We start from the raw sequence: 8,826 nt of genomic DNA on the forward strand, positions 1-8,826 counted from the left end.
CACAAGCTCCTGTAGCTCCAGTTAGGACCTTAGAGCTATCCTTGAATTCTCTATCTTCTCTCATGTCAAATCAACACAAAGTCCTGCTCATCCATTCTTAATATGTCTTGGATCTGTCTAGACAGGTTTCTAGATCTGTTTCAGGAATTAGAACGTTGATATGAAATTAACAACTTGGGACTCAAAGAAGAAAAAAAAACTTGAGTAGGATAAGAGAATGGGCCAATGCTGATGTTGTTGCTTGAGAGGGTTCGGGAAGGGGGTTGTCTCTGATTCCCTAGTTCTCTTCTACATCGTTTGCTCTAAAAAAAAGTGGATATATAAATGGACAATAGCCAGGCCATATGTGAAAATAGATCTCTGACCCACACATCTGTAGCAACGAGTCTAGAAAGTCAAACCCACAACCTCTATACCAGTTGGCCCAACTTAAGGCCAACCAGAGAAATCCAAACATATTTCTCTAACCAATCACATGGACATTCCACTTCTAGTTAGTTTCCCTCCATCCTCCCCATACTGGAGCACACCCGAAGCCTTTCTTTTTTTCTGTTATAAAGCTTTCCCACTCCTCTGCCTGACTTTGAGTCTCTGCCAAACACAACTGTTAATGACTGCCTCCCTTGCTGTAGCAAGCTCTGAATAAATAACCTCTGCTTGCTGTCATTTGGGTGATCTTGGTTGATATCCATAGGTCTAAAGTTCTCTGAGACACATCAGCTTGAGAAATCTCCATCTGTCAGGCAGATGATTCTTAAATTACACTCCTAATGAACATTATGTTCCATGATAAGAAGAGTGTGTTGCCACTAATGTGAAATAACAGAGGTCCTTCCCTATTTGCCCTTCTAAGGGGAAGGAGATTCTTGTTCTCTGGAAAACTCCCAGGTTCTGCTTTATTGTGGAGAATCTCCTTGATTAGTGAAGAAGAAAGAAAACTAATGAAGTCAGGAGGAGCCAAGTCATTCTGTGTAGTAAGATCTGAAATAGATGGGGAAAAGGAGAGAGAAACCAAACAAGTTGGGCATCAGTTAAAGAAAATTTGAGAAAAGGTTAAAATTGAGAAGAGAATGTTTTCAGCAACAGCTACAAACTGAGTGCTCGATATTGAGAGAGGACAAGAAGGGTTTTTAATGATGTTTCCTGGTGGATGGGCTCCCTTGCATTAGGAAACTTGGGGTGGGGGTGTCGAAATAGTTTATATTCTATTTTAGGTGGTTGTTACTTGGCTACATGCAATTTTCAAAAGCCATCAAGCCAAATATTTAAGATCTGTGCATTTACTTAATTATCCTTCAATTGGAAAACAATACACTCCTTTCCTCCTACTTGCCTCCCTCCCTCCCTTCTCTTTCCTTCCCTCCCTCCTTTCTCCTTCCTTCCCTCCTTTTTTCCCTCCCTCCCTCCCTCCCTCCCTTCCTCCCTCCCTTCCTCCCTTCCTTCCTTCCTTCCTTCCTTCCTCCCTCCCTTTCTCCTTTCCTCCTTTTCTCCCTTCCTCCCTTCCTCCTTCTTTTCATCCTAATTCAGTCTAAAAGTCACAAGGAAGGCCTCAAGGGGAAAGTCATACTTATCTGTGTAAGAATGGCAGCGTGATGGTGTCACAAGCTTAGCTGCGTATAGAGGATTGAGCAAACAAGCAAATATATTGAGGATAATGGGGGTCAGGTTTCTCACTGACTAAGAGAGGTAACGATGTGGAAAGAAGGAAAGTTAGCATAAACTTTGAGGTGTTGGATTGAAAATGGAGATAGTACAAATTGGGCATATATAAAAATAGATAAAGAAATGAATATAGACATAATGGTATGTACATGTGTGTGAATGTATGCCTGAATATACATATAATTCTTAGTTCTGTCCACTAGGATAATCTGCGAGCAGCAGTACATCCAGGAGCACACACAGTGCCTAAATCTTGGTTGCTAAATGCAATTCTTGGCCAGGCATGGTGGCTAATGCCTGTAATCCCAGCACTTTGGGAAGAAAGAAAGATCGCTTGAGGTCAGGAGTTCAAGACCAGCCTAGCCAACATGGTGAAACCCTGTGTCTACAAAAACTACAAAACCTAGCCAGGCGTGATGGCAGGTGCCTGTAATCCCAGCTACTAGGGAGGCTGAGGCAAGATAATCACTTGAACCCAGGAGGCAGGGGTTGCAGTGAGCCAGTGAGATTGCAACACTGCACTCCAGTCTGGGCAACAGAGTGAGACACTGTCTAAATAAATAAATGCAATTCACCATCGAAAGGCACCAAGGCTCCTTGGAAAATTGGCTGATTCTTGAAGTGGGTCAGGGAAAAGTACAAGATAAGCCTGGAACACCATCTTGAGCAACTTAGGTAATGCTCAGAGAATGATAGGGACTTGTCCAAAGGACAGAGAAGCCATTTGAAAGGGGCTCTCTTGACCGGGCATGGTGGCTTACACCTGTAATCCCAGCAGTTCGGGAGGCCGAGGTGGGTGGATCACTTGCGGTCAGGAGTTTGAGACCAGCCTGGCCAACATGATGAAATCCCATCTCTACTAAAAATACAAAAATTAGGCTGGGCGCGGTGGCTCATGCCTGTAATCCCAGCACTTTGGGAGGCCGAGACGGGCAGATCACGAGGTCAAGAGATCAAGACCATCCTGGCTAACACGGTGAAAACCCGTCTCTACTAAAAATACAAAAAAATTAGCCAGGCATGGTGGTGGGCGCCTGTAGTCCCAGCTACTCGGGAGGCTGAGGCAGGAGAATGGCGTGAACCCAGGAGGCTGAGCTTGCAGTGAGCCGAGATTGTGCCACTGCACTCCAGCCTGGGCAACAGAGCTAAACTCTGTCTCAAAAATAAATAAATAAAATAAATAAAATAAAATACAAAAATTAACCGGGCGTGGTGGCATGTACCTGTTATCCCAGCTAGGAGGCTGAGGCGGGGGAATCGCTTGAACCTGGGAGGCAGAGGTTGCAGTGAGCCAAGATCGTGACACTGAACTCCACCCTGGGTGACAGAGTGAGATTCCGTCTAAAAAAAAAAAAAACCGGGGGGGGGGGTGCTTTCTCTGGTCAAATCTGTGATAATTTGTCCAAATAAGTAATAATAGTGATGGATCATAATCCACTGAATAAAACAGGAATCAGTGAGTCCACAGTGATAGTAATAAACAGATTAACAATTATGGGAAGAGATAAGAAAGTTGTTCCTTAAAGTATAATGCCAAGCAATTAATATAGTAGGAATACTGGACTTAGAAAATTGTAATTTGGAAATAATTATGAAAATATTTAATTATGGCAAAGAAATATCAATGGATGCTAGAACCAGGGGATACAAGTAGGATGAGAAATGTTCATACAGCCTTAAACATGTCTCCACATAAAATAACTATTTATTATAAAGGAGACAAAGAGAAACTTAGATGGGGGAAGAACCTGCAGACACCATCTTAATTAAGTAATCAAAATTGGTGTCACCACTAATGGGATAAACTGGCATGTATATCCCCCACCCAGAGCATGCAATGAGAAGGACACAGTGCCACTCTGTTATATTCCTGCCAAAAGCTTAGTAACCTGGATTGTGTCAGGAGAAGGCACTGTATACACACAAATTGAAGGACGTTATTCAAAATGACTGCCCTGTCGTCTTCAAAAGGGCAAAAGCCAAGAAAGGCAAAGAAAGACTTAGGGAAGCCAGGTGGACATGAGAAGTGGGTGCACAGCGTGGGCCCCAAGGGGCATTTGGTGACACTTGAATGGAAGGGTCTAGGATCTCTGGGTACAGAGAACAAGGAAGTTTTTGTTCTATTCTTACAACTTTTCTATATGTTTGTAATTTGAAATCATTTTAAAAATAACGAAAAAGAAAAAGAAAGAAAGAGAAGAAAGGAAAGAAGGAAAGAAGGAAGGAAGGAGAGAGCACAAGAAAGAAAGAGAAAGAAAGAAAAGGAAGGAAGGAAGGAAGGAAGGAAGGAAGGAAGGAAGGAAGGAAGGAAGGAAGGAAGGAAGGAAGGAAGGACGAACCCTTTTTGTGGTTTCCTTGAGAGTCCTTTTATTGAGATGTGATTTTCAAACCGGATCATATGAGGCCTTGAATTTTATTTGCATTACCCCCTAAAAAGGAATACAAGCTTGGCCCCCATCCCCTTGCCATCATTGACACTCAGCTCCTATTTGCGAGCTACTGAGGTTTGAAAAATTATGCAAAATAACAGTGACAGGAAAGTGGAGAAACCACTAAATCAGACTTCTTTTGACGGCTTTTGTGGGCTGTTACAAGTGTTTGTGATTACAATTTTGATGTTTACTCTTTGGCTGGTAAAAATTGCCCTGTTTGTACAATTAAATACGAAGATAATGAATGACAGTCTGCATAATTAATACATTATTTGTATAATTATGATTAATTTATTAATAATAATAATTTTTGGATTACGATTATTATTAGCTGACCACCACGCCCAGCTAATTTTTGTATTTTTAGTAGAGCTGGAGTTTTGCCATGTTGGCCAGGCTGGTCTCGAACTCTTGGACTGAAGTGATCCGCCTTCCTCAGCTTCCCAAAGTGCTAAGATTACAGGTGTGAGCCACTGCCTCTGGCTGAACTTGAACACATCTCAGAACTACAGGGTATTCCTAAAACTCTTCCAGAAACACACATGGCCCTAATGAGGAAGTCTTTGGGGAGAAAAGATGCAATTGCACCTTTCAATTATTTTCACCTTCCAGTTTGTGATACATTGGTCCACATAACTTTAGCACCATGTGGTTGATCAGTTGACTGATCTATCTTCCCTCCATGCACTTCGGTTCACATTCCCAAAACTAACCTATGATAATAACTGGGGAGCTGGCTGACAACCAATGTTAAATGACAGTTTTAAAGACACATTTAAACTTACCATTGAAATTTTATTTGGCAGAGCAAATGGAAAAACTGTTAACAAAAAATATATACGGAATTTTGGCAGATCAAGTGGCTGTCTTGTATGTTCAGGATTTATACTCACCAGTAAAGATTGGCAACTCTTGGGTTTAATGTTACACTTAACATGCTATTAATATATTTTAACAGGCCGGGCATGGTGGCTCACGCCTGTAATCTCAGCACTTTGGGAGGACGAGGCAGAAGGATCACTTGAGACCAGGAGTTTGAGACCAGCCTGGCCAACATGGTGAAAACCCATCTCTACTAAAAATACAAAAAAGTAGCTGGGTATAATGGTGGGCACCTATAATCCCAGCTACTAGGGAAGCTGAGACAGGAGAATCGCTTGAACCCGGGAGGCAGAGGTTGCAGTGAACGGAGATCGCGCCACTGCACTCCAGCGTGGGCAAGAAGAGTGAAACTCCATCTCAAAAAATATATATCTATATATATATATAAACACACACACACAATCATGATCAAGAATACCTGAGAATTTAAGAATATATAAAATAACAACATTTTTTTCACAAGTAACATAGGGCCTCATCTTTTGAAACTGTTAAGGACTTTATAGCGTTTCTTACCCTAATTTGTAAATTAAACTATAGAGTCCTGGATTCAGAGTCCAAGGTTTTTGTATTGCTGAAACCACATTGCATCATACGTTCAAAAAGTTTCTTATTTACTTCCCAAGCAGAGACTTTGACCATGACATTAAACATTTAGCAACAGTTTAGATTATTTTTTAAAACACCTACTTTCAATGTTGTCTCTTTCTGGGTTGGAATTCTAGTCAGTATCTACCAACTACATTTCAGAGAAAAGATTCAAATGCCTTCTCTTTATGATAAAATATGTCAGGAACTATATATGCATTTATAAGGGGTATAAATGTATCACAGGGCTTTAATGGGCAAGATTAAATATGTCTAGAAATGGATAATGGGCCTAAGTCAGCACTGGGACATTTTTGTGTGGACACTGGGATCCTCTGAATATAGGTAGCTTTTACCTTGAAAAAAACTAATATCCATATGTTGCAATTTCTATTTTTATCTAGAGCAGTTATTCTTATCCTTGGCTGCATAGTAGATGTTCCCAATTGTTTGTTAAAAATACCAGTACTCATAATTTCTGAGTATAGTGCTTTTTAAAACAATTGTCCAGGTAAGTAGGATTGAAGTAAGGATAAAGATCCACTGATCTAGCATGTCAATGTTTACCTAAGACGAGTTCAACTAATATGGTTCTACCACATACATTTTCTCTCTTGCCAAAGTGAGACTATTTTCTGTACTTTGAATATTACACAGCTCTGAGTCTCTGGTGAATTTTCTCGTAGGTGCCATTAATGCATTTATTTATTTATTTATTTATTTATTTATTTATTTGGGTGTTGTTTGTTTTTGACAGTGTCTCACTCTGTCGCCCAGGCTGGAGTGCAGTGTCATGATCACAGGTCATTGCACCACCATGTCTGGCTAATCTTTTGTATTTTTGGTAGAGACAGGGTTTTGTCATATTGTCCAGGCTGGTCTCGAACTCCTGGCCTCAAGTAATCCACCCGCCTCTGCCTCCCAATGTGCTGGGATTACAAGCGTGAGCCACCACGCCCAGCCTTATTTCTTATTTCTTTGTTTTTTGTAGAGATGGGGTCTCCCTATGTTGCCCAGGCTGGTCATAAACTCCTGACCTCAAGTGATCTACCTGCCTCAGCCTCCCAAAGTGCTGGGATTACAGGCATGAGCCACCGCACTGGGCCCTTTTATAAAATTTTTGAATAAATTATTTCCTTAGGATAGAGTCCTAGATGTGGAATTATTTAAGCAAGGGCTAAAACCTATTGGAGGATCTTCAAACATACTGCCTAGTTGCCTTCCTGAAAGGTTAGCCCAATTTTTGTTCCCATTTACAAGGATGGAGTTTCTAAACATAACATAAGGTTAAAAGCTGACAAAGAGAGAGACTGATTATTTAATTGTTAGTTTTCTTCTGACTTATTGGTAGAGTTTGAATATTTGTGCCCCCAAATCTCATGATGAAGTGTAATCCCCAGGGTTGAAGGTGTGACCTGGTGAGAGGTGAGTGGATTGTGGGCAGATTTCTCAGAAATGAAGTAGCACCATTTCCTTGGTGCATGGGAGTGAGTCCTCTTGAGATCTGGTTGTTTAAAAGTGTGTGGCACCTCCTCCCAGCTCCTGCTCTTGCTCTCTGCTCCCTCTTCACCTTCTACCATGAATAAAATTTCCTGGAGGCCTCCCCAGAAGCCCAGCAAATGCTAGCTGTGTAAACAGCCTGCAGAACCATAAGCCAATAAAAACTCTTTTCTCTGTAAATTTTCTAGTCTCAGATACTTCTTCACAGCAACCCAAGAACAGACTAAAACACCTATCTAGCAAGAAAAGAAAAAGGAAATTACACTCACACTGAAAAATTAAAATGGACATCATGAAGATGGACTAAAAGTCCAGCTAGAAAATAATATAAGAAACTAGCTGTCCAAAATGAATTTAGGGCCTAGAAACCCAGGAAAATATATCCCACGTTGTTAAAACGTCTAATTGTGACCCTGGGAACTTCACTATTAACAATCTTTACAATATAGGTTGGTAAGGAGGACAACCTAATAACATGAAAATTTTATTTTAAAATTCATGTACAATTGGCTGGGTGAGGTGGCTCATGCCTATAATCCCAGCCCTTTGGGAGGAAGACAGATCACTTGAGCTCAAGGGTTTGAGACCAGCCTGGGCAATACAGTGAAACCCCATCTCTACCAAAAATACAAAAATTAGCCAGGCATGGTGGCGCATGCCTGTAGTCCCAGCTACTCATGAGGCTGAGGCAGGAGGATCACTTGAACCCAGAGACAGAGGTTGCAGTGAGCTGAGATCACACCACTGCACTCCAGCCTGGGCAACAGAGCTAAAACCTGCCTCAATTTTTTAAAAAATACATGTACAACATGTGATACTGTTAAGAATATAGGACGGGCGCGGTGGCTCAAGCCTGTAATCCCAGCACTCTGGGAGGCCGAGGCGGGCGGATCACGAGGTCAGGAGATCGAGACCATCCTGGCTAACACGGTGAAACCCCGTCTCTACTAAAAAAAAAAATACAAAAAACTAGCCGGGCGAGGTGGCGGGCGCCTGTAGTCCCAGCTATTCGGGAGGCTGAGGCAGGAGAATGGCGTAAACCCGGGAGGCGGAGCTTGCAGTGAGCTGAGATCCGGCCACTGCACTCCAGCCCGGGCGACAGAGCGAGACTCCGTCTCAAAAAAAAAAAAAATATATATATATATATATATACCCACATACACAAACCTGCACATTCTGCACATGTACCCTGGAACTTAATATAAAGATTTTTTTTTTTTTTTTTTGAGATGGAGTCTCTCTCTCTTGCCAGGCTGGAGTGCAGTGGCGCAATCTCGGCTCATTGTAACCTCTGCCTCCCTGGTTCAACAGATTCTCCTGCCTCAGGCTCCCAAGTAGCTGAAACTACAGGTGTGTGCCACCATGTCCAACTAATTTTTGTATTTTTAGTAGAGATTGGTTTCACTATGTTGACCAGGATGGTCTCAATCTCTTGACCTTGTGATCTGCCCACCTTGGCCTCCCAAAGTGATGGAATTACAGGCATGAGCCACCGTGCCCGGCCTAAAATTTTTTTAAAAATAATATATCTAGAAAAAATGCTGGAAGTTAGTGTACCAAAATATTGAGTATTTGCGTTTGAAGGAGATTTTTTTCTTGTTTTCTCTATTTCCAAATTTTATGTAATGTGTTTGTATTATTTCATCATGGGAGAAAAAAAACCTGATTTTTAAAAACAATGAACAGGAAGGATGCCTGAAGACACAGGAGGAAAAGCAATAGATTCTGACAGCCAAGCCTCAGTAAGTTTGGCATAAATTCA

The sequence above is a fragment of the Macaca fascicularis genome, chromosome 16 (assembly GCF_037993035.2).
Source record: "Macaca fascicularis isolate 582-1 chromosome 16, T2T-MFA8v1.1".
NCBI lineage: Eukaryota > Metazoa > Chordata > Mammalia > Primates > Cercopithecidae > Macaca > Macaca fascicularis.